Here is a 26,609-nt window from a genome sequence, read left to right on the forward strand (position 1 = left end):
TGATTAAATGAGATTTAATTGATCATAAATTAATTAAGAAAAGGTTCTTAATATTATTAATTAAGAATTTAATTTTTGGAAATTAAATCAAGTGAGAGAATTATTTCTAAAGAGTTTAGAAAAAGGATTAATAATTAAAAGGTGTTTTAATTATTAGTGAGAATAATAAAGGGTTAATAATAATAATATTTATGGGAAAATTTTCAGCAGAAAATTTTGCCTATAAATTTACTATTATAAATCCTATTTTTGCCTCAACCAAAAAGATTTACAAAACCCTAATTCTCTCCATCTGCTCCTCCTTCATTACATCGTTTTCTTGGTGGATACCGGTGGAGTGCTTCACACTTGAGGAGAAGCTGCTAAGGATCTCCGTTCATCGTTTTTGGATCGCCATTAAATACCTCCATCTTTTCATTAACGTAAAGCTTCTTAAGGTAAACATACTGAACTACGAATTAAATATTATTTTTCGCATGGATCCTGCGGAGGGTTTCGGTTTTTTAAGATTTAAATTTACGTTTTCGCTGCATTTATGTGCTAAAAACCCTTCAGGTTCAACTCACGGCCTTCGATCTCTAGCTTGATCTGCCTTGCTGACACTGAACCAGTCATAGAAAGATAGTCATTTAGATAACTTACTACATACGCGTACCTCGAATTGATACTACCCAACCCTATCAATCTACCCATGCGTTTCTATCTGACTCACATATATACATATATAATTATATAGAACATAAGGTTCACATAACCACGTAAAGCACATAGCATATAAGACACATAATTGATTTTTGTTTTGGACTTATAAATATTTTTGGAATCGATACTAGACTCATACCTGTATTAACTAACCCTATCTGATTTTATTGTAATTTTCCGGATTTATTTGACTCGATTCAACCCCTATTAGGGTCAATAAACCATTAACTAACACAAGACCACTCTCTTCCGGAAGAAATTATGACTTACAATTATTTTTATTGGATTCGTTTCATTTTTTTGAGTCCAGGGGTCTTCGTTTTACTCAAATCGAACTAACGGTTTAATTATTATGAATTAAATAAGATTTAATTAATTAATAATTAATTATAAATAATTAATTATAATTAAATAATCCTTAAGTACATTTTTAAATAATTAATTAATAATTATTGTATTTTTAAATAATTAATTCCTAATTATTTGGATTAATTACAATTTACTACACTTATTTATAAATTATTATTACTTATTCGATCAGATCGATTATTTACAAATAATCAATCGATACAATTAACTGATACGATATTTATCGAATCGATTATCATTACTCGAATCATAACTCAACGAGCAACTACTCGTATAAATACGAGCTACTCGCGATTCTCGAATAACTATTGAACCGTTATTATTATTATAGTTTATACGATTTATTAATCTATTGACAATCAGTATTTAATTATTCGATACGAATAATTAGTACGATATTCTTCGAATAAATATCGCTCGATTAATAATTCTAACTTAACGAATTACGTCTCGAATAGGTACGAGTTACTCGCGATATTCAACTAATTATAGAATTAGTATTCGTATTATTCGATTATTTTTAATACTTATTATTAATTAATTACCTAATTATTAACTAATTAGATAACTAATAAATAATTAAATAATTAATTAAATACTTAAATTCAAATTCCTAAATTAATAAAATAATTTAGAAATTAATTATATTACTTTTCAGAATTTAAAACTAATTTTTAATTGATTTATAGAATTAATAAAACTAATCTTGATTTTATAAAATATAAATAATAATTAATTAACCAAAAACACAAAACAGGAATTCAGGTTGTGGTTAATTGGATCAAAACCGGGTCAAGGTTTCCGGGTTTTCGGGTCAACAGTCGGGTCCCCAAGAACATGGGTCGACCCGCCTGAACCTGGAAAAACTCCGGCCACCTGCAGGTTTTCCGGCGAGCCATTCCTCCGTTTCCAGGCCATCGTTCTACAAGGTTCTGGTCCCGATCGATTCCACGTAGCTTCAGCAACACAACTCTGTCGTTCTCTTTCGTCTCCATTGCCCAGGTCGTCATCTCCGGCCAAAAACAGAGCATCGGCCGGCGAACTGCTGTAGATTCCGAAGAGCTCGGTTTCCCATCAACCCAGGCACCGTTTGACTCGTTTTTAACATGGTTTTCACTCCAAATCATTCCAGAAACACAATCAAACCAACAACATCGACTAATAACTCCTGGAACAATTTCTCCGGCCAAACCAAGAAATTTTCCGGCCAAAACCTAAACTAACGATTTCGTACACCAAAATTTACAAATAATATACCAAAATAAAGCTTAACACTTGTATAATCTAACCCCTATAACCATAACAATCACAGATTCATACAAAATCAAAAACGAATTAAAATAAAACTACATAAACTTTGAAACTAAGAACTACTATCTAGAACATAACTCCGATCAATTAAATAGCACAAATCAGTTGTAAACAAGTACAGGAAGCTATATCAAGCATCAAAATCAACCCAGAACCCCAGAATAAAAAACCCCCAATTTCAGTCCAAGAACCCTAAAATACGAATTGAAAATCTAGGCAACAAAACATGAAATTGATGGTATGAATAGAAAGTAGAGATCAAGAGCTTTGTTTTGGTTACTCACATGATCGATTTGGATATCAGAAACACTATAAAATCTGTGATTGAAGCTTTGCAATTGTCTTTCACCCCCAAAATCAATTTCTTAATATTTTGATTTTTAATTATAATTAACTGAATAATTAACAATAAATCAGGTATTTATATTTATGAAAATAATACCCCTAAATAAAATTAAGGGTCTAATTACACCTCTAATAAAAATATTTGGCCCCAATTTTTATAATTTTTGGGTATTAATAATGAATTTTTAAATATCCAATAAAAACAAAATTAATGTCAAAAATTCCCAATATTACAAAAATGCAAAGAAAAATGATGTATGATAATTTCATGATCATATAAAAATAAAAATGTGATTTTTGTGGGGTTGTTGGTACCCGAAGGGGTCCGGAAAAGTCGTTTTTCGCGAAAAAGGTAAATTTATAAAACGCCTAGGGTTTCAAAATAGCGATATGGTGTTTTTCGTAAAATAGGGCCAATGTTTTTGTTTGAAATACGGGCTTTTAAAACACTGTTTGAGTTGTACGGGTTTTGATATAAAATATATAACTTGCGATAAAACACTCGATAAATATCCAAAACATTTTCAGATCAAAACAGACAACACGTAGCATATAACGATTAGGGTTTAATGACTCAACACAGTTAATCACATAATAATACACATAATCTATCTTTATTATAATATAATACAAGCATAATTTCTCGGTCGTTACATCCGCCACCATATTGACTTTCCCTGGATGATAGAGAATCTCACAATCATAGTCCTTGATTAGCTCTAACCATCTTCTCTGACGCATGATGAGCTCTTTCTGCGTGAATATGTACTTGAGGCTCTTATGGTCTGTGAAAATCTCACACTTCTCTCCATACAAGTAGTGCCTCCAAATCTTTAAGGCAAAAACTATTGTCGCGAGCTCAAGGTCATGAGTAGGATATCTAATCTCATATTCCTTCAGTTGTCTCGACGCATATGTAATCACTTTACCGTGCTGCATAAGTACGCACCCTAATCCTTTGTACGAGGCGTCACTATATATCACAAAGTCTCCTTTTCCATCTGGCAATGCCAACATAGTGGCTGTCACCAATCTCCTCTTCAATTCTTGAAAACTGTTCTCGCATTTCTCTGTCCATTCAAACTTCTCTGTCTTACGAATAAGTCGTATTAAAGGGGCTGCGATCTTCGCAAAATCCTGTACAAATCTACGATAGTAGCCGGCCAATCCTATGAAACTCCTTACCTCTGTGGGTGTGGTTGGCCTTTCCCAATTTGAGACCGCCTCTATCTTGGAGGGGTCGACCAATACTTCTTCCTTATTGATCACATGTCCTAAAAACTGTACTTCATTCCGCCAGAATTCACACTTCGAGAATTTGGCAAACAAATGTTCTTCTCTGAGTATTCCTAGAGCTATCCTCAAATGCTCTGCATGTTCTGCCTCGGTCCTTGAGTAGATTAAAATATCATCGATAAAAACTATGACACACTTGTCCAGGTACTTCTTGAATACTCTATTCATTAAATCCGTGAAAGCTGCTGGGGTGTTGGTTAATCCAAAGGACATTACCAAGAACTCATAGTGCCCATACCTGGTACGGAACGCAGTCTTTGGAATATCTTCGGGTTTAATCTTTAGTTGGTGATATCCATTTCTCAGGTCAATCTTGGAAAAGTAAAAAACATCCTTTAGCTGGTTGAACAGATCGTCTATTCTGGGTAACAGGTACCTGTTCTTTATGGTTAGCTTATTCAACTCTCGATAGTCGATGCACACCCTCATGCTCCCATCTTTCTTCTTAACAAATAATACTGATGCTCCCCCCGGAGACACACTAGGTCTTATCATACCCTTATCCAAAAGTTCCTGTAGTTGGGTAGCCAGCTCCTTCATTTCTAATGGGGCTAACCAGTATGGTGCCTTTGAAACTGGCGCCGTCTCTGGGGCCAACTTAATAGCAAATTCAATCACTCTATCGGGCGGTAGTCCCGGAAGGTCTTGTGGGAATACATCTTTAAATTCGTTGACTACCGGAATGTCTTTCAAGTTGGGCACCTCCTTCTGCGTGTCCACCACATAGGCTAGGTAAGCCTCATTTCCTTTTCGTAGCATCTTATTGGCCTGGGCCATGGTCAAAAATTTTTGCGTCCGCCTCTTCCCTCTAAATATGACTCCTTTCTTCCCTGGGATATTCAACTTAACTTTCTTCCCCTTACAGTCTATCTGAGCATCATTGCTAGATAGCCAGTCCATTCCCAAATTTACGTCAAATTCCCCTAATTGAAAAGGAATTAGATCGACACTAAAAGATTGTTCCCCTATGCCTAACTCACAGGCGGGGTGAATCTGGTTAACAGGGATAACTTTATGGTTGGCTATTTCTATTAGTAAGGATTCTATCAAGGGTTCAGCCTTAAGTCTTAATATAAGCGCAAAGTCCCTCGATATAAAAGATTTAGTTTCTTCTGAATCAAATAAAATATTTGAACTGACTGAATTTAGAGAAAGGGTACCTGCTATCACATCTGAGTCTTTCATAGCATCTTGAACTGTCATGTTGAAAGTCCTCGCAGTAGGCGCTTATTAGAAGCAGCTCTGCTTGCTCCTGAGGCTGCTGGTTTGTTCCCTGGGCATTCCCTCCTTATGTGGCCTGGTATTTCACACTGATAACAGATGGTGGTCGGGCTGACTCTAGGGGGTTGCGAAGTACACTTGTTAGAATAGTGACCCCTTCGACTACACTTAAAGCAGGTTACTGGCTTTCCTTTACACTCCCCAGAATGCATCCTTCCACAAGTGTTACAGGCTGGCAATGAGGGTCGAGACTGGTTCGAATAGGACATTCCTGACTTCTGGCCGCTCTGGCTCACATTCACACTCACGGGCCACTTAAACCTTGTACTCCTTCCCGGTAGGGACACTGCTCCTCGATTAAATCTAGTTAGGAAGCTCCCTCCTGCGAAACCTCTGCCCATGCTCATGCTTTTCCTCTTTATTCTTTTCTTCTCTCTTTCTTTATGCATCTGTTCACTTTCGGCTTCTGCAATTGTTGCCTTTTGCACCGAGTGGCATAATCAGTAAGCTCAAGGATTGCCACCCTATTCTGAATCCATGGTTTCAGTCCTTGCTGAAACCTCTTAGCTTTCTTTTCCTCGGTGTTCACAAACTCCGACACAAACCTTGATAACTCAGTAAATTTTGCTTCATACTCTGCTACAGATAAGTTATTCTGCTTTAGCTCCAAAAACTTGAGCTCCATCTGGTTCTCCATAAACCTCGGAAAATATTTCTCCAAAAACAATTGACTGAACCTCTCCTAGGTTATGATAGCATATGTCTCCATGTTTTTCTTGGCCTCCCACTAGTAGTTGGCCTCTCCCTTCAGAAGGTAGGTAGAAAATACAGTCTTCTGTGCCTCATCGGTATTCAGAATCTCAAAGGATTTATCCATTTCCTTTAATAATGCCCTTGCCTCAACTGGGTAGGCTGATCCGTGGAACTCAGGGGGCTTAAGGTACTTAAAATCCCTAAAAGAGTTTGCCACAACATTGTTATTTCCTTGAGGGGGTGGATTGGGTTGATGTTCCAAGTTCTTCCTTAGTAGTTGCATGATCTGCCCCATGGGATCCATGCCTGGGTTTGGTACTTGTTGCTCAACCTCAGCTTCTCCTTCTTCAGCCTCCATCTCAAATCCTTCCACATCAAATGTTTCCTCCTCCTCTTCATACTGGGAGTCATCCTGTTCAACATAATCCTCATCTTCCTCTTCACTGTGTTTTTGGTTTCTACCATCCTGGTTATGGCTTCCCTGGTCCTCAAATCCAGGGTTCGTCGTAGTTCCAATCCTTCTTGGCAGCATGATGTTGATAAATTTTGGAAAATTCAACGTTAGGTCACAATCATACATAAGATTGTGCCCTGCACAGTTTCTATAATGGGGAGAACGTATCTCGCAATTCTATTATATTATGAGAGTTCTAATCACAAGAAGTGCAGTAATAATTAAGATAAAAATAGTGATCTCGTCACTAAGGAACTGAACTAAAAGGAAACATATATATACATAATGCGAGAAATACATAGTTCGATCTGGTCAAAAGTACAACAGTGTTATAGTCATCTGCCCAAAAGTGAAATACATGAGTCTATCTGTCTAGTCAGAGAAAGGGATACTATATATAGGTCAACTATCCCGGAAAAATTGGCTCTTACTATGGCCTCGACTAACTAGACGACTAGACTACCACATCACTGGTCCTGAATCAATCACCGGAGTGGGTCAACTCCCACACTCTCTCCATCGCACGACGGAATATGTAGTCAGCCTGCCTCTTGGATATCCTGCCATATCTGTCAACATGAAGTGATCGGAGTCTCGCACAGGCTATAAGCTCTATCCCAGTTAGCTCTCTCCTCAGAGACCGGGGTATGGTAGCTCTAGCCTCATGAGCTCGTGCACGCCTACCAACTCTCTCTGCATCTAACTCTCTCCTGGCCTCATCCAGCCGAGCCTCATCAACAGCCACTCGAGTCCTCAGAACATCCTGAATATAGCCGTGAGCTAACAAAGACTGCCTATGGGCAGGGTTGAGAGGTGGTGAATCCGGATCCGCTGGGGGTGCCTCCTCGGTCTGCCTGGGCTCGGGGGTATGGGTCTCAGAGCTGTCATCATAGGGGCTCCAATATAGTGGTGGAGGGGTAGGAGCTCTGACCATGGGGAGTGAGGGTAGAGGGTATCCAGTATACTCCATGATAGCACCGACATGCTCCTTAGCTACTGGGACCTCATCCTGAGTCCTCCTCATCTGAAATCGCAATAACCTCTGTCTCTGATTCCTCTGAGGGGTCCTCCTCATCCATCTCATCCTCCTCAGGCTCCTCGCGATCCTTGGCATCTAGCAGTGCCTCATCATGCTCACGCTCGAACATCTCCGGGTCCTCTATCCCATGCGCCTACACATTAAATGAGCTAAGTCACTATCATGATACTTATAAGAATTCCCGTAAGGGTTTTAACTATCATCGCTACTTTAGGTAGTCCGACCATGAACTTGGCAAGAGTTCTTATTATCTTTGTGAGTTTATTATTATATCGTCACATCATCTCTGAGGTTTGTAACACCCCCAGATCCGGGGTCGGGGATCCGGGTCATCACGATCTTTCTTTCCATAAATATCACTTAACTTAATTAAAAATAAATAACCTCATGCTGTGACCCCACACTAACACACACCACAACACGTTATAGTTTTAGAGATGAAATTGAAATAAGTACAAGTCCTTGAATCCACAAATTAAAAGTTATTACAACCCAAAATAATTACTTAATAAGTTTACAGTTAATTGCCATTATCTGCCACAAGTTATAATTATACATAATTGATTCCCAAAAGTAGAATGCCTGGTCTACAGATAGATCTAGCTCTGCAGCTATAGCAGCTATAACAATCTATGGAACAGCTGGCCATTTCCTACCCGTTTCCTGGCTGTGGTTCTCATGGAAGGCATCTTGATTCACTGTTGTGTTGTGTCAATTTAAGAAACAAGTGTGAGCTATAATGCCCAGCATAATAATGTACAGTATGAAAATGACTATATGATAACATCATATATGATAAATATATTTTATTCGAAAATAGTTTTCCTTGGTGATACATACCTTCTTATGAAAACAATTCTTTAAGGGATTTTAATATCCTGCGAATACCTTAATAGTAATCCCAACACCTAGGCTTGGGTTACGGTATTGCATCATAATTCTAATTGGAAGAATTAGGACACTCTTTAGAGCCACCGTATATGATGATCAGTTGTAATACGATAATTGTAACCTTTTCAACTAGTAAAAGGACGACACCTTCGTATCCCGGTTATCACCCTTGCCACATTCGGGCTACGTGTCCCATTTTCGGGTATACACATACTTCACAAGTTCCTGAGTACACTGAGTACCTTCGCCTGCGGTACCTTTGGTAGTCCATCTAGCACACATAGTACCAGAGTCTACCCCTCCATTGTCCTTTAAAAGAATTCTATCAATCTCGAGAATTCGAACCATATCGAAATTCCCCAAGCGTTTTGCTTGTTGATAGAAACAACTTATCTCTCTAAGATATAAGTGTATATATATGTATATACGTACTTCCGAGAATTTCGAAGGAAGTACTAAGGATGTGAGTTGACCATTGTCAACAGATAATTAATAAGGGGGAAAAGTTTCTCCTTGAAACTATATTCAAAATATTAAATAAGTCGGGATAATATTCACCGACGATTTGAAATTATTCGAATGATATTCTGAAATCAGAAAGTATATTTTAAATCAGGATCTATGATTTTTAAATCAATAATAAACCCTTTAATAAATAATTAAATGATAATTGATAAATAATTAAACCTCGAATGGGCTTACTCTCCGAAAGAATATTTAAAATAATATTCCTCAACTAGTTTATGTCTACATAATTAATAATCTATAATGATTAATCGAGTTTGAAATAAATAATCGTTGGAGTATACTACTCCCATAATAAAGGAATAAGTAAATAGTGTTTATTATTCGAACAATGAAATATGGTTGAGGGAATATGATTGTCGGGAAATCGTTTTAATAAAAGTTCGAGGTGTTTTAATGTTTCGTAAGTGGACGTTGAGTCCCTTTAAAACGTACTACTATGGACTTATAACCGTCCTATAATATCACCGGAATGATTCCCGGGTTTTATCTTAAATCCCGACCGACTCTCGGTCTTATATAATACGTCACGCTTAAAGCGAAATAACATTTCACGATATATACTTTATCGTACAACATCGCTACATTATGCGAAATTTCAACAACTACGTATCATGGCAAGCATGGTATTAATGCAATGATAGTAAAATAATCCTTTCACAACACAACAGTAAAATGGATTTGGGTTCGTAAACTTCCCTGGGTATCTCGAGGTGGAGGATGCTCTAGGTTCCGCTCGGGAATCTATAACCATAAACATATTTCATTTCGTTAGGTTCCGTTCTAATTTACGGCAACTCGCACTAATGCAATACTTATTATGTACCCTCTCAACTTATACTACCCTTATTATTCCTTTAAGTCATATTCACATTATGGTCACTTCATTTTTCCTAAGTATCTTAGGTTCATTCTTATTATCGTCGTCGGCTCCGCTTATGGATTCTTACAGTTTCTACTCGCGCGGTCTCGGCTCCGATATTTTTATAAAATTGAGAAATCATTATTTTCACTTGAAATTGTTATGGAAGTTAGGAAACTCTCTGTGTTACCCTCTGAAACAATTTCATGATTTTTGAACACTTTAAGTCAATCCTTTATATTTTCAAAGTTCGTAATTCGTAGCAGTTTTTGTCCCGTAAATCACTTTTACTAAAACGGTCATAACTTTTGATCCGTAAATCCTAAACAAAGGTTATTTTTTAAGAAACTACAGTTTACAACTTCGGGACTTTCTGCAGAAACTTAAAGTTACGATTTGTTGGTTTTAACGAAGTTACGTTTACGATCGGGGTTTCGTTTACACCCTAACTCTTAACACAACCACCAACAATCATCATATCATTATCAACACACAAACTTGTCTCAAGAACATCATGTTCTTGAGGCAACAACAACCAACCTTAAATCTACTTAACTTAATCATCAAGATTTCCTCAAAAACACTCATTACACTAGGTTTTCTACCACATACTAAATGGATCTCAAAAATGAATCTTAAATAAAGTTGGGCCAAATATTTTTACCTTTCTTGAAAGCTTGAGATGTGTTCTTGAGTAATGTGGAGGCTTGGAAGTGCTTGGTATAATTTTTAGAACCTAAATCAACCATTGAAATCAAGAAACCAAAGAGAGGTTACTATTCATACTATTCACTAGTGAGTTTCTTGAATTTATTTCACCCATCAAACCTTGATAAAAAGAGATGAAAGAATTTTCTTACCTTAGTTTAATTGCTAGGAGGCTTGAGAATTAATTGGAGAATTTAACAAGAGCTAGAACTTGGAGTTTTGAATTTGAATTCTCTCTCTTTTTTCATTAGGGCCGAATGGAGCATCAAGGGGGGGGGGGTATTTATACTCCTCTTGAAAGCTTAGCTTGGTTGATTTGCTAGGTTGCTTCTAGGAAGATGGGGTTATATCTTGAAATTGATTTTATTCTCCTAGTATAGCATTCTAGGTTGATTCTTGGTTGCAAATTTTAGGGACAAATCTTTGTAGCCTGCTAGCTTACAAGCTAACTCCAATGTTTAGCTTCCTTAGCACACTATTTTGCTAGCTAGCTTGGTCATCCTATGGTTAGCTCACTATTTGATGAAGTAACCATGGTTACTTCCTTACCATGGTTTAGTTAGTGCGTTACGTTTATTTAATCGCTTACGCGTTCGCTCGGTTACTTAAACGTTCTTCGTAATACTTACTCGTAAATGGTTCGTGAAGTAATTCCTTTCATATTTATTCCTTATATTTTGAACTATCCTACTTGAATATAAATCCGTAGGGTTTTAATCTCGTAATTATATTGTGACCCCCGTAATCCTCGATGAGTCGTAAATACGATCGTTTTTCAAAGTTCGTTTTCTTCGAAAACTAATAGCGTTTACATACACTTATTTGATACGTATAGTCGTAATATCAACTCCAAAACTCATTTTCTCATGCACTACATAGTGTGGGCTTAAAAGTTTTTCCCGTCCGTCAGGGTTACTATTCATTAAACGTTTTACAAAGTCTCAAAAATTTGAGTTATTACAGTCTTCCCCTCTAACAAGGATTCCGTCCCGGAATCAATTAAAAAATAAGTGGGGATATCTATTCCTCATTGCATCTTCAAGTTCCCAATTTGACTCTTCGACATTTTAATTTCTCCATAAGATCCTAACCAGCTTCACAGTTTTGTTCCTAAGCACTTGTTCTTTCTGGTACATTATCCTTACTGGCTGCTCGATGTAGGTCAGGTCTGGTTGGAAATCTACATGCTCGTATTCTATTACATGTCGTGCATCTGCATGGTACTTCCTTAACATGGACACATGGAATACGTTGTGCACTTGTTGCAAATTAGGAGGCAAGGCGAGCTCGTAAGCTAGAGGTACAATTCTCCTCAAAATTTAAAAGGGTCCTATGAATCTAGGACTTAGCTTCCCTTTCTTTCCAAATCTCATCACTCCTTTCCACGGAGATACCTTCAATATCACAGAATCTCCTACTTCATATTCCCTATCCTTCCTGATCTGGTCGACGTACTTCTTTTGTCTATCCTGGGCTGCTACTAGTCTTTTCCTGATGAGTCCTACCATTTCCCTGGTATGTTGGACTAACTCTGGTCCTAATGTCTTGTGTTCTCCAACTTCATCCCAACACAGGGGAGAGCGACACCTTCTTCCGTAAAGAGCTTCATACGAGGGCATTCCTATGCTAGCGTGATAGCTATTGTTATAAGCAAATTCGATCAGGGGTAAGTGGTCATCCCAATTTCCTTTGAAATCAATGGCACATACTCGTAGCATATCTTCTAGGGGCTGAATAGTCCTTTAGCTTTGTCCATCAGTCTGGGCGTGGTAAGCGGTACTCATGTTTAGTCTGGTACCTACGAATTCCTGGAAGCTTCTCCAAAATCGGGAATTAAACCTTGGGTCTCTATCTGACATTATGGCTACAGTAACGCCGTGTCTCACTACAATTTCTTTCAAGTAAATATCTACCAACTTGTCTATGGTGTATATTTCGTTGATTGGTAGGAAGTGTGCGGACTTGGTCAATCTACCTATGATAACCCATATGGCATCGTGATTGGTCTTTTTTCTTGGTAAGCCTGTCACAAAATCCATGGCTATATACTCCCATTTCCATTCCGGAATCTCTAGGGGTCGTAATAGTCCACTAGGTCGCTGATGTTCAGCCTTCACTCTCTGGCATGTCAAGCACTTGCTGACCCACTCTGCTACTTCTCTCTTCATGTTAGGCCACCAATAATATTCCTTAAGGTCACGGTATATTTTCGTACTTCTTGGGTGGATTGAATATCTAGAGTTGTGCCCTTCATGCAGCAGCTCATCCTTTAATTCTTGCACATTTGGAATCCAAATCCGGGACGCATACCTCATGATCCCTTTCTCGTCCTTCTCGCATCTTACTTCTTCACCGGTCAATATTCCTCTTTCCTCACTCATCTTCTTTTCCTGATAGACTCGTATCTTTTCAGTCAGCTCTGGCACTATCTTAATCTCAAATAATCTTTCTGTTCCCTTACCGGTCATCCTCACATCAATTTCCATCTTCTCGAATTCTTTAATTAACTCCTCTGATGTCATTATCATCTTGAGTCTTTCCTTCCTACTAAGGGCATCAGCCACCACATTGGCTTTACCCGGGTGATACCAAATTTCACAGTCGTAGTCTTTTATAAACTCTAACCATCTCCTCTGTCTCATGTTCAGTTCCTTTGGAGTAAAAATATATTTGAGGCTTTTATGGTCAGTGTAGATCTCGCATTTCTGACCGTATAGGTAGTGTCTCCAAATTTTTAGGGCAAACACTATGGCTGCTAAATCTAGATCATGCATAGGGTATCTGCTCTCATATTCCTTTAATTATCGAGAGGCATACACTATAACTTTGCCGTGCTGCATCAGTACACATCCTAATCCTTTAAGCTGTGCATCGCTATATATCACAAACTCTCCCTTTCTATCAGGAAGAGCGAGCACTGGTGCTGACACCAGCCTCCTTTTCAGTTCTTGAAAACTCTCCTCATATTTTTCTGTCCATACAAACTTTTCTGTCTTCCGGGTAAGTCTAGTCAGTGGTCCGACTATCTTAGCAAAATCCTGCACGAATCTTCGGTAATATCCTGCTAAACCCACAAAACTCCTAACCTCCGTTGGGGTAGTTGGTCTTTCCCAATTGGATAACGCCTCTATCTTGGCAGGGTCAACTAAAACTCCTTTGCTACTCACCATATGTCCTAAAAACTGAACTTCTCTCAACCAAAACTCGCACTTTGAGAACTTGGCATACAATTTCTCATTCCTCAAGATTTCTACGACTATCCTCAAATGTTCTGCGTGTTCTTTCTTTTTCTGGGAGTAGATCAGAATATCATCGATAAAAACTATCACACATATATCCAGGTACTTTTTGAACACTCTGTTCATCAAATCCATAAAGGATGCGGGTGTATTGGTTAACCCAAATGACATAACTAAGAACTCATAGTGTCCATACCTAGTGCGAAAAGCAGTCTTCGGTATATCTTCCGGTTTGATTTTCAACGGGTGATATCCCGTTCTTAAATCTATTTTAGAAAAATATACAATCCCTTGAGTTGGTCGAATAGGTCATCAATTCTGGGGAGAGGGTACCTATTCTTTATAGTCATCTTATTCAGCTCTCGATAGTCTATGCATAATCTCATACTACCGTCCTTTTTCTTTACGAACAGTACTGGCGCTCCTCATGGCGACACACTGGGTCTTATAATTCCATTATCTAATAACTCTTGCAGTTGAGAAGCTAGTTCCTTCATCTCAACTGGGGCTAGCCTATATGGGGCCTTGGATACTGATGCCGTTCCTGGTGCTAATTCTATCGCGAATTCTATTTCCCGGTCAGGTGGCAATCCTGGTAAGTTCTCTGGGAATACATCCTCGAATTCGTTTACTACGGGTATGCCCTGTATATTAGGGACTTCCTTTTTGGTATCTATCACATAAGCCAAATAGGCCTCGTTACCTTTTCTTAACAATCTTTTTGCCTGTATCATGGTTAGAAATTTCTGGTTCTGTCGTTGACCTTTAAACACTACATCTTTTTCATTCTACACGCTTATCTTTACTTTCTTCCGTTCTCAATCTATTTGCGCTCCAACACTGGATAACCAATCCATTCCTAAGATTACATCAAATTCTCCTAACGTAAATGGGATTAGGTCAACCTCGAAGATCCTCCCTTCTAACTTCAACTTGCACTTAGGGTGTACTTAATTTACATGAATTATTTCTTTGTTTGCTATTTCCACTCGTAATATCTCACGTAAGGGTATGGCATTAAGTTTTAACTTTTTAGCAAAATCTTGAGATATAAAAGACTTGGATGCTCCAGAATCAAAGAGGACATTTGCATGTTCGGAATTTAACAAAAGGGTACCTTCTATCACGTCGGTGTTTCGGACAGCATCCTGAACAGTCATGTTGAAGGTCCTAGCAGCTGGGGGTCGGTTGGATGTAGCTTTGCTCATCCCTGAGGCTGGGGGCTTCAATGTTGGGAAATCCTTTCTCACGTGTCCTACCTTTCCACATTGGAAACACGTTATATTGGGCCGAGTGCAGTTGTTGGAAAGGTGTCCGATTTGGTCACACCGGTAACATCTCAGAGGGGCTCTTGTCTGGGTACACACTCCAAGGTGTCTCTTCTTACAAGTTTGACACTCTGGTATTGGGGCACGTGGTTGGCTATGAAATGTTGCCCTAGATTGTCCGCCGCCCTGGCCAACACTCTCGCTTGGGGCCCTTCTGAATCCGGGGCCTCGTACAGGTTGGGACACCGCTCCCCTGACGAACCTGCTCAGAAGGCTCCTGTTTCCGGTTCCTATTCCTTGGCTTTCTATCTTCCTTTTTCTATTTTATTTTTCCTTCACACTCTGCTCACTGCCAGCTTCAACAATCGAGGCTTTCTGAACGAAGGTGGCATAGTCTGTCAGCTCTAATACTGCCACTCGGTTACGTATCCACTGTTTCAGACCAAGCTGAAACCTTCACGCTTTCTTTTCTTCGGTATTCACGAACTCAGGCACAAATCTCGATAACTCAGTAAATTTGGCCTCATATTCTGCCACAGTCATCTTATCCTGTTTCAACTCCAGAAACCTAATCTCCATCTGGGTTTCCATAAACCTAGGGAAACACTTGTCTAAGAACAGTCGGGTAAATCTATCGGGTAAATCTATCCCATGGGATCACAGCATCAGTCTCTAGGTTTCGTTTGGACTCCCACCAGTAGTTAGCTTCTTCTTTCAGCATGTAAGAAGCGAAAATGGTCTTATGTCATTCCTCAACACCTAGTATCTCGAAGGACTTTTCTATCACTTTGAGCCAGGCCCGTACTTCAACGGGGTCGGCAAATCCTAGAAACTCTGTGGGTTTGAGAGATTTGAAGGCTCTAAAGGCAGTAGCTGTAGTTTGTTGGGCAACATGTGGCTGTGGTGGAATAGGCTGTTGGTTTAGATTTGCTCTTAGCAGTTCCATAAATTCATTGAAGGGGTTCCCTCCCTGATGGGTATCCTCACCCTCTTCTTCTATATATTCTTCCTCATCATATTCATTATAGTCTAGGTCTTCTTCACTTTCCTCATTCACTACAGGGTCAGGTTCACCTCGTTGTTGGTTAACAGATTCTGTGGGCTGTGCCCTGGTTCCTCTTCTACGGGGTTAAATTGTTCTGGTATTGAAAATTGGTCAACATAGTTGTAATTATAACAGTTGGATTATTTTATTCATATGTAAGCATGTCATTTATTATTTAGCAGGTTTTTATAAAGTACAATAATATAGACATCATTTCTTAATAACTACTTAGATATATATTATTAAGATCTCCCACTTATATCTTGGGGGTGAAATAACTAGCCGAGTTCATACATGCCTGATTACAATCTATCACTACTAGTTCTGAATACTCAAATGAAAATACATAAGCCGTGTACCCTGAAGGGCTAGGAACGCTATCTATTACTAGTTATCCTATCAAAATTGGTGACAAGTCACCCAGCCTTCTTCAAGGTCCATATCTAGTCACTAGTCTCTCAGTCACTATCACTGCGAGTGAGGTCACACACCCTCCTCATCGCTCCTGCAATCATCAGCTCTGCATCAACTACCTGGATGTATCCTCCCACTGCTGTCATCCTCATCTGAACCCTGGTACGGAGCTCGATGCCATCGATAACACTCATTCCACTAGGTTTTCTACCACATACTAAATGGATCTCAAAAATGAATCTTAAATAAAGTTGGGCCAAATATTTTTACCTTTCTTGAAAGCTTGAGATGTGTTCTTGAGGATGGTGGAGGCTTGGAAGTGCTTGGTATGATTTTTAGAACCTAAAACCACCATTGAAATCAAGAAACCAAAGAGAGGTTACTATTCATACTATTCACTAGTGAGTTTCTTGAATTTATTTCACCCATCAAACCTTGATAAAAAGAGATGAAAGAATTTTCTTACCTTAGTTTAATTTCTAGGAGGCTTGAGAATTAATTGGAGAATTTAACAAGAGCTAGAACTTTGAGTTTTGAATTTGAATTCTCTCCCTTTTTCATTAGGGCCGAATGGAGCATCAAGGGGGGGTATTTATACTCCTCTTGGTTGCTTAGCTTGGTTGATTTGCTAGGTTGCTTCTAGGAAGATGGGGTGATATCTTGCAATTGATTTTATTCTCCTAGTATAGCATTCTAGGTTGATTCTTGGTTGCAAATCTTAGGGACAAATCTTTGTAGCTTGGTAGCTTACAAGCTAACTACAAGGTTTAGCTTCCTTAGCACACTATTTTGCTAGCTAGCTTGGTCATCCTATGGTTAGCTCAATATTTGATGAAGTAACCATGGTTACTTCCCTACCATGATTTAGTTAGTGCGTTACGTTTATTTAATCATTTACGCGTTCGCTCAGTTACTTAAACGTTCTTCATAATACTTACTTGTAAATGGTTCGCGAAGTAATTCCTTTCGTATTTATTCCTTATATTTTTAACTATCCTACTTGAATATGAATCCATAGGGTTTTAATCTCGTAATTATATTGTGACTCCCGTAATCCTCGATGAGTCGTAAATACGGTCGTTTTTCAAAGTTCGATTTCTTCGAAAACTAATAGCGTTTACATACACTTATTTGATACGTATAGTCGTAATATCAACTCCAAAACTCATTTTCTCATACACTACATAGTGTGGGCTTAAAAGTTTTTCCCGTCCGTCAGGGTTACTATTCATTAAACGTTTTACAAGGTCTCAAAAATTTGAGTTATTACAGTCTTCCCCTCTAACAAGGAATCTGTCCCGGAATCCATTAGAAAATTAGTGGGTATATCTATTCCTCATTGCATCTTCAAGTTCTCAAGTTGACTCTTCGACATTTTGATTTCTCCATAAGATCCTAACCAGCTTCATATTTTTGTTCCTCAACACTTATTCTTTTTGGTCCATTATCCTTACTGGCTGCTCGATATAGGTCAGGTCTGGTTGTAAATCTACCTGCTCGTATTCTATTACATGTCGTGCATCTGCATGGTACTTCCTTAACATGGACACGTGGAATACGTTGTGCACTTGTTGCAAATTAGGAGGCAAGGCGAGATCGTAAGCTAGAGGTCCTATTCTCCTCAAAATTTCAAAGGGTCCTATGAATCTGGGACTCAGCTTCCCTTTCTTTCCAAATGTCATCACTCCTTTGATGCCCAGGCATCTTGATTCACTATTATGTTGTGTCAATTTAAGAAACAAGTGTGAGTTATAATGCCCAGCATAATAATGTACAGTATGAAAATGACTGTATGATAACATCATATATGATAAATATGTTTTATTCGAAAATAGTTTTCCTTGGTGATACACACCTTCTTATGAAAACAATTCTTTAAGGGATTTTAATATCCTGCGAATACCTTAATAGTAATCCCAGCACCTAGGCTTGGGTTACGGTATTGCATCACAATTCCAATTGGAAGAATTAGAACACTCGTTGAAGCCACCGTATACGATGATCAGTCGTAATACGATAATAGTAACCTTTTCAACTAGTAGAAGGACGACACCTTCGTATCCCGGTTATCACCCTTTCCGCATTTGGGCTACGTGTCCCATTTTCGGGTATACACCTACTTCACAAGTTCCTGAGTACACTGAGTACCTTTGCCTGCGGTGCCTTTGGTAGTCCATCTAGCAGACATAGTACCAGAGTCTACCCTTCCCTTGTCCTTTAAAAGGGTTCTATCAATCTCGAGAATTCGAACCACATCAAAGTTCCCCAAGCGTTTTGCTTGTTGATAGAAATAGCTTATCTCTCTAAGATATAAGTGTATATATATGTATATACGTACTTCCGAGAATTTCGGAGGAAGTACTAAGGATGTGAGTTGACCGTTGTCAACAGATAATTAATAAGGGGGAAAAGTTTCTCCTTGAAACTATATTCAAAATATTAAATAAGTCGGGATAATATTCACCGACGATCTGAAATTATTCGAATGATATTCTGAAATTAGAAAGTATATTTTAAATCAGGATCTATGATTTTTAAATCAATAATAAACCCTTTAATAAATATTTAAATGATAATTGATAAATAATTAAACCTCGAATGGGCTTACTCTCCAAAAGAATATTTAAAATAATATTCCTCAACTAGTTTGTGTCTACTTAATTAATAATCTATAATGATTAATCGGGTTTGAAATAAATAATCGTTGGAATATACTACTCCCATAATAAAGGAATAAGTAAATAGTGTTTATTATTCGAACAATGAAAGATGGTTGAGGGAATATGATTGTTGGGAAATCGTTTAATAAAAGTTTGAGGTGTTTTAATGTTTCGTAAGTGGACGTTGAGTCCCTTTAAAACGTACTACTATGGACTTATAACCGTCCTATAATATCACCGGAATGATTCCCGGGTTTTATCTTAAATCCCGACCGATTCTCGGTCTTATATAATACATCACGCTTAAAGAGAATAACATTTCACGATATATACTTTATCGTACAACATCGCTACATTATGCGAAATTTCAACAACTACGTTACGTATCATGGCAAGCATGTTATTTATGCAATGATAGTAAAACAATCCTTTCACAACACAACAGTAAAATGGAGTTGGGTTCGTTTGGTATTTATGCCATGGTATTATGGCAGTTAGGAAACTCTCTATGTTACCCTCTGTAAAAATTTCATGATTTATGAACACTTTTAAGTCGATCCTTTATATTTTCAAAGTTCGTAATTCGTAGCAGTTTTTATCGCGTAAATCACTTTTACTAAAACGGTCATAACTTTTGATCCGTAAATCGGAATCAAGCGATTCAAGTGCCTAAACGATCCTTATAACATTTTCTATCCTAAAAAAGGTTATTGTTTAAGAAACTACAGTTTACAACTTCAGGACTTTCTGCAGAAACTTAAAGTTACGATTTGTTGGTTTTAACGAAATTACGTTTACGATCGGGGTTTCGTTTACGCCCTAACTCTTAACACAACCACCAACAATCATCATATCATTATCAACACATAAACTCCTCTCAAGAACATCATGTTCTTGAGGCAACAACAACCAACCTTAAATCTACTTAAATTAATCATCAAGATTTCCTCAATAACACTCATTACACTAGATTTTCTACCACATACTAAATGGATCTCAAAAATGAATCTTAAATAAAGTTGGGCCAAATATTTTTACCTTTCTTGAAATCTTGAGATGTGTTCTTTAGGACGGTGGAGGCTTGGAAGTGCTTGGTATGATTTTTAGAACCTAAAACCACCATTGATATCAAGAAACCAAAGAGAGGTTACTATTCAGACTATTCACTAGTGAGTTTCTTGAATTTATTTCACCCATCAAACCTTGATAAAAAGAGATGAAAGAATTTTCTTACCTTAGCTTGGTTGATTTGCTAGGTTGCTTCTAGGAAGATGGGGTTATATCTTTAAATTGATTTCATTCTCCTAGTATAGAATTCTAGGTTGATTCTTGGTTGCAAATTTTAGGGACAAATCTTTGTAGCTTGCTAGCTTACAAGCTAACTCCAATGTTTAGCTTTCTTAGCACACTATTTTGCTCATGTAGCTTGGTCATCCTATGGTTAGCTCACTATTTGATGAAGTAACCATGGTTACTTCCTTACCATGGTTTAGTTAGTGCGTTATGTTTATTTAATCGCTTACGCGTTCGCTCGGTTACTTAAACGTTCTTCGTAATACTTACTCGTAAATGGTTCGCGAAGTAATTCCTTTGGTATTTATTCCTTATATTTTTAATTATCCTACTTGAATATAAATCCGTAGGGTTTTAATCTCGTAATTATATTGTGATTCCCGTAATCCTCGATGAGTCGTAAATACGGTCATTTTTCAAAGTTCGTTTTCTTCGAAAACTAATAGCGTTTACATACACTTATTTGAAATGTATAGTCGTAATATCAACTCCGAAACTCATTTTCTCATGCACTACATAGTGTGGGCTCTAAAGTTTTTCCCGTCCGTCAGGGTTACTATTCATTAAACATTTTACAAGGTCTCAAAAATTTGAGTTATTACAAAGAGTGAGCATTACAGCTCGCAAGATAATATATAGTGTAATCAATAATGCAAGTATCTAAATAGATAACTTACTGGAAAACTTTATCAAGTGTAAAATAATTAAATACTAGATATAAGCTTAAAGGAAGATGAAGTTACCAAATACTTCACTATACTTGTATCATTTTAGAAAACTACTTCAACTACCACTGTTCAAAGTATAATAAGATTTCGAAGTTCCTCACATAGGTGAGACTACAAGATAAGACTTGAGTGGATTCAATCTTTGAAATATCATTTGAAAGAATGAAGTTACGAGATACTTCATTAAGTCCCGATATATATATATATATATACCTATATATATCTCTCATACATTCCTTGAAAACCTCTGTTATAAAAAGTATAAACAGAGTTGTAATATCCAATGAATTTGGAACAAAGAGAATTTTGGCATAAACCCGATATCTTGTTGATCAGGAAAAGATACCAATAAGTAACCTTTTCTACTGTAGATGGATGAATTCCTCTCCGGTCATCACCCTGACCGCATTAGGACCTCGCACTAGACCGTCACCCGGCCACTCATGCGTGGATGGACTGTCACCCAGCCTCTTACACCTTCATAGACGGTACCCCGACATGTCGCTTATGCCGACTCAATTAGATGGACTTACTTCCCAAACATTGGGCAAGTAATCAAATTATTTTCTCAAAATAGCAACCTCGTTGCGAATATAAAATACACCACAGAGCCGGATCCCTTAGATTTTTGAGCGAGTATTCAAGTCCCCTTCGAAAGGGAGATCTTAAATTTGAAAACGAGTTTTGGGATCCGCTCTAACTTTTAAAATCATTTTGAAGACTCGAAAATATTTTTAAGAATGTTTGGAGTAATGCTGATTTAATAAAATAAATCAGTCCCGATATATTAGAAATATCTGATTATTATTATTTAAATAATATTCCCATAAAAATAATCTCTACAAAAATAATTGAAGTAGAAGTTTTAAAATCATACTTGAAATAATAATAAATAACAAAAGATATACTTATACGAAAATACGATCTTTATTTGAATATTCGAAAATAATTTTGATTATTATTAAAAACTATCAAATATACCTTCTTCGATTAATAGTTATAGGAAACTATATATATAGATATATATATTAAAATATATATATATATATATATTATACTCGGGATGTTACAACCGGCATTTCCGTGTAATATTAATTGTAAAATTTGGTGTAATTATAAACCCGAATGCCAATATATTCAACTATTGTATGTTTGTGTGAATGAGAATATCTGCGTCTTAAATTTTCGATATGTAGTATATGATTTTTTTTCAAATCAAAAGTTTAATTAATTCTTTCATTTTTGATTTATAAGAAATATCTTAAACCTTGAATAAATATCTTTTCAAAGTTATTTGTTCACAAAATTCAAAAGTAGTTTTATAAAATTTCTAAAAATCCAAGTTATTTTATGGTATAAATTTTATAATTTTTGAACTTGTATTTTATTTTATAAAAATAAATCTTCATAAATTTTAGTTGTCATATTTAGCAAATTACAAGAAAGCCCTTGCATGCAAACCACCCTTTCATTCTTTTCAAGGACAAAGAGGACAATTCCAACCCCCACTAACTCTTATTTTTCTAGCCAAATTCCTTCTTAACCCTTGCATGCAAAATGAACCAAGTATAAGTGGAGGGATAGTCTTGTCAATTCTCATTCCCACTCATTTTTGTCAAATCAAAAACCATAAAACAAGCAAGTGCCATGATCATTTCACACTCCACTCACCACCACACTCTTTCTTCCCTCCCTCCTCCCTCTCACTCTCGGCCCTCCTCTCCCTCCTCTCGGGTTTTCAGCCGAGACCAACCCCGTCCCCATTTTCTTCATTCCTCCACCAAGTTTCCACCTTCTACACAAGTAAATGTTACTTCCCATACCATGATCACATATATTCCAAAGAGTTTTGAGTAAAAAGTTCAAGTTTTAAAGTTGCATATTAAGGTTCTAGTTGAAACTCAAAGTACAACCTTGATTCTTGTGAGTTTAGGGTTGTTTTTGAGAGGACTACAAGGAATGGATAAGTGCCAAGTCTTGAGAAGGGAACTCTTGATGATTAAATTGCCATTCCCTTCCATTTCATTCGGCCATGACCATAGGGGAGCCGAATGAATGGTCCTTAAGACTATTCTTGTTGCTTTGTTCAATTTTTGCATGTTTATGTGATAATGGCTTGAATTTTATGGTGAAAATTTGATGAAACTCCTTGCATGCTAAGTGATCATCTAGATATAGCTCATGCTAGGCTTGCATGTAAATTTCTTGGTAAAACATATTTAGAAAACATATTGTTTGGCTTGCAAAACTTGAAGACATGCATGCATGTGGATTTCTCTTAGAATGTTATAGGATTTTGATCATTTGGAAAGATTTTGTTAGTGAGATTTAATTTCAGTAGAAGTAAGGTGTTAATATTGATTAATACTCCTTGATGCATGGTAATAATTCGTGGTTATCTTTCATAAAAATGCATATCTTGTTGTTTCAAAAGCATGAAGATTTGTGAGTTGTGAAATATGGTTTCTTTTGTTTTGTCATAATTGTACCATAGGTAAGGATGATCTCCACCAAAATTATTTTGAGTATAAGGGAGTTAGTTCAGTAGATCACCATGTTTAAGTCTTGGTTTGGGTATTGGGTTATTGGTAGTTGTGTTTGTCAAGTCAAAACCTTGGAGAAAGGAGAGTTATAGTTTCTGCAGAAAATCAGTTTAGTACCCTGAGGTTTAGAAAGCGTTTGGACCATGTCATTGATGTGCACTTTGAGGCCCAAGCCACCAGAAGTTAGTATTGGGAATATATAAAAGGTTTTAGGTGTTGGTTGGAGGTGTGCATGTCATTTGGTTAGGTGCACAAGTAGAATAACAAAATCTGTCCAGCAGGGGACAGTTTTGTTGCAACTTAGAAATAGGGAGATTTGACAATGTCATGGGTAGGCCCTCATTAGGCCCTATTGGGCCTTAGTTAGAGGGAGTGTCAGAGAAGTGTTTCCAACCATAGTTCTTAGGATATGAGTTAGAACCATGTGTCACAAGTTAATTCAAGTCAGGGCGTTTTCTGCCCAGAAAAACAGGGGAACCTTGGACTTTTAGCTTAGGCCCAAGAAGGCCCAAGCCAGGCCCTTGAGCCACATCAAGTTTGTGAGATTCCCTTAGGACAGGAGAGTCTTGTGTAAAAGTTTTGAAGGAAAACTTGTAGTTTAAGAGTGTCTAATGCACTCAAGAAACCATAGTTGTCATTCTGAAATTTGCACCAGTGAGCACTTTCAATTATCACATAGTTTTAGAACATTTAGGAGTGAGATTTAGGTTGACCACCATAGTTGTAAGATAGTATAAGGTCAGTAGAGCAAAAGGCACAAGTGAGGGTCAATAGGTTTTGGATAGTTTAGTAAAGGCACATCGAGTTAGGAAGCCAAAATTTGAAGACTTTGTCTAGTTTAGCGATCAAGTGACTTAAGTTGTGAGTCGAGATCATCCAAGACTAGTGTTGCATTATGGTGTATATGGTGTTATTTGGTATTAATATATGATATGTGATTATGTGGCTATGTGTGTACATTTTTAATTTAAAAGTGAATATAAAATTAAGTGCATATAGGCCTAAGTGTCATCCGTGTTTAATTTCGGGTTGTAAATAGGTTAAGTTGGTGAGAATATATTATAATGAGGATTATTATTATTTATGTAGGATCTCGAGACGAGGGAAAAATTTCCTTAAAGGTCGAGTGAAGCTCCAATTGCTCATACCATTCAGACCAGACCAGCCTTTCTCGAGGCAAGTGATTCAACTTGACCTTCGTATTTACTGCTAATAGTTCATACATTGCTACAACTATCCTGTGTCATTTGATATATTAAATCAAGCGTATCTTATGTTTATCTTTGAATGATATAGAGATGCCATGAACCCTTGAGTACGTATTTCAAGTAGTTCAAAAGTCTTTTCATGATAGTTGAATGCCATGATAAAATAAAGAGTTGTTATAATACTTTATTGATCCTCTTGATTAACATGCTAATGATTCCTAAGTATTAATATCTCACCCTGAAACCTGAACCCCTATAGAACCTTACCTTGAACTCTGATAGTCAGATACTTACCAACGTGATTCCTCATTGATTGATACCCTCTTTCTTATCCTAAAGCTTGACAATTCTGATATATCCTGAGTTAAAGATCATTTCTGCATACCCTAACACCCTTAGTATTCATGAAGCTTACTTTCTTGATGATCCAGCACTTGAACCTTGATGAGAAACCATTTCTTAAAGCCCAATTTGGCATTACCCTTTTATAATATCCAATAGCCTCACTAAATCGCCTTGTCCAATCCTTGATATATGAAAACCATTCAATTACTTGAATAGAGTATAGTTTTGTGAATCATGGCCATGATATTCAGTACCTTATTTCCCGTGTTTCGAGTTGATCTATAATTCCTTGATAAAAATGTTTACTGTAAAAAGAGATTTTTGTTATAATTCGGCATCAGTTTTTGAAATAAATAAAATGTGGGTTTTCAGTCCCAAAGGGTGATAAATGTTTTTTTGAATGGTGGATCTGGACTAAAAAATGAGTCCTTTCCACACTTATATTAGGCTTAAAAGTTGCCTAGGGATTCCCATTAATGTTTTAGAACCTAGCGAGGTTCGGGATTACTTCGCGGCTGATCACCGGCTGTAATCCGTAGCTTCATAAAATGATTTTGATTAAGACATGATTTTGAAATTGTTTTGATACAAGCAGAAATGATGCCATCACCCATAGTTTTATCCCTCGTTATCATTGGTTATGTCTTTCCTTTGTCATTCTTTAATGTATATCTCGATTTATGTTTTGTATCGTACTGTTAGCATTTGTTGAGCATTTGGCTCACTCCTTGCTTTACCCTGATATTACAGCTAGCAGCTATGATTAGATTCAAGCAGACTGCCCGTAAGACCTGTGATGCTGATGCTTATGTGCGAGCTCAGGTAGAATAAGAGATAGTAGTTTTGTGTGAGGACTCGGTATTTAAAATCAGATGTAATAGTTGGTAGTATTGGGCTGTTCCAAATCCTAAACTGTAAGATCTTGGATTTGGTTATGTTATTTCTTTTAAAATGTTGTAATAACTATATTTAATCTGCTGTTTAAGTTGGGGTGTGACAGGTTTTGGTATCAGAGCTACGGTTTAGAGTCCCTGGACATCCCAAATAGGTTATAGGATATGTGTGTAGGTTATAGATATTATGCGAAAGAGTAGGTTAAGTAAATTTATTATTAATACTCCTCTTATTGGTTGTCAGCAAAGGGCGCATTCCTCGTCATCCTCTGGGTCGGACGACACTATTGCTTTCACTGTGTATGCTGAGTTGAGGCGCGAGTTCAACATGCTTCAGGGCAAGTATGACCGACTGATAGACCGACTGAAGAATATGTATCCGGACAGCCGAAACTACGAAGGGAAGCCCAAGGAGCAGATGACTGCGAGACTTGAGACCTTGGTTCAGTACGTCAACACTAAGCTTGAGGAGATGCCAGCGCACCGGGACCGCACCA

Source organism: Apium graveolens, chromosome 3 (genome assembly GCF_009905375.1).
Source record: "Apium graveolens cultivar Ventura chromosome 3, ASM990537v1, whole genome shotgun sequence".
NCBI lineage: Eukaryota > Viridiplantae > Streptophyta > Magnoliopsida > Apiales > Apiaceae > Apium > Apium graveolens.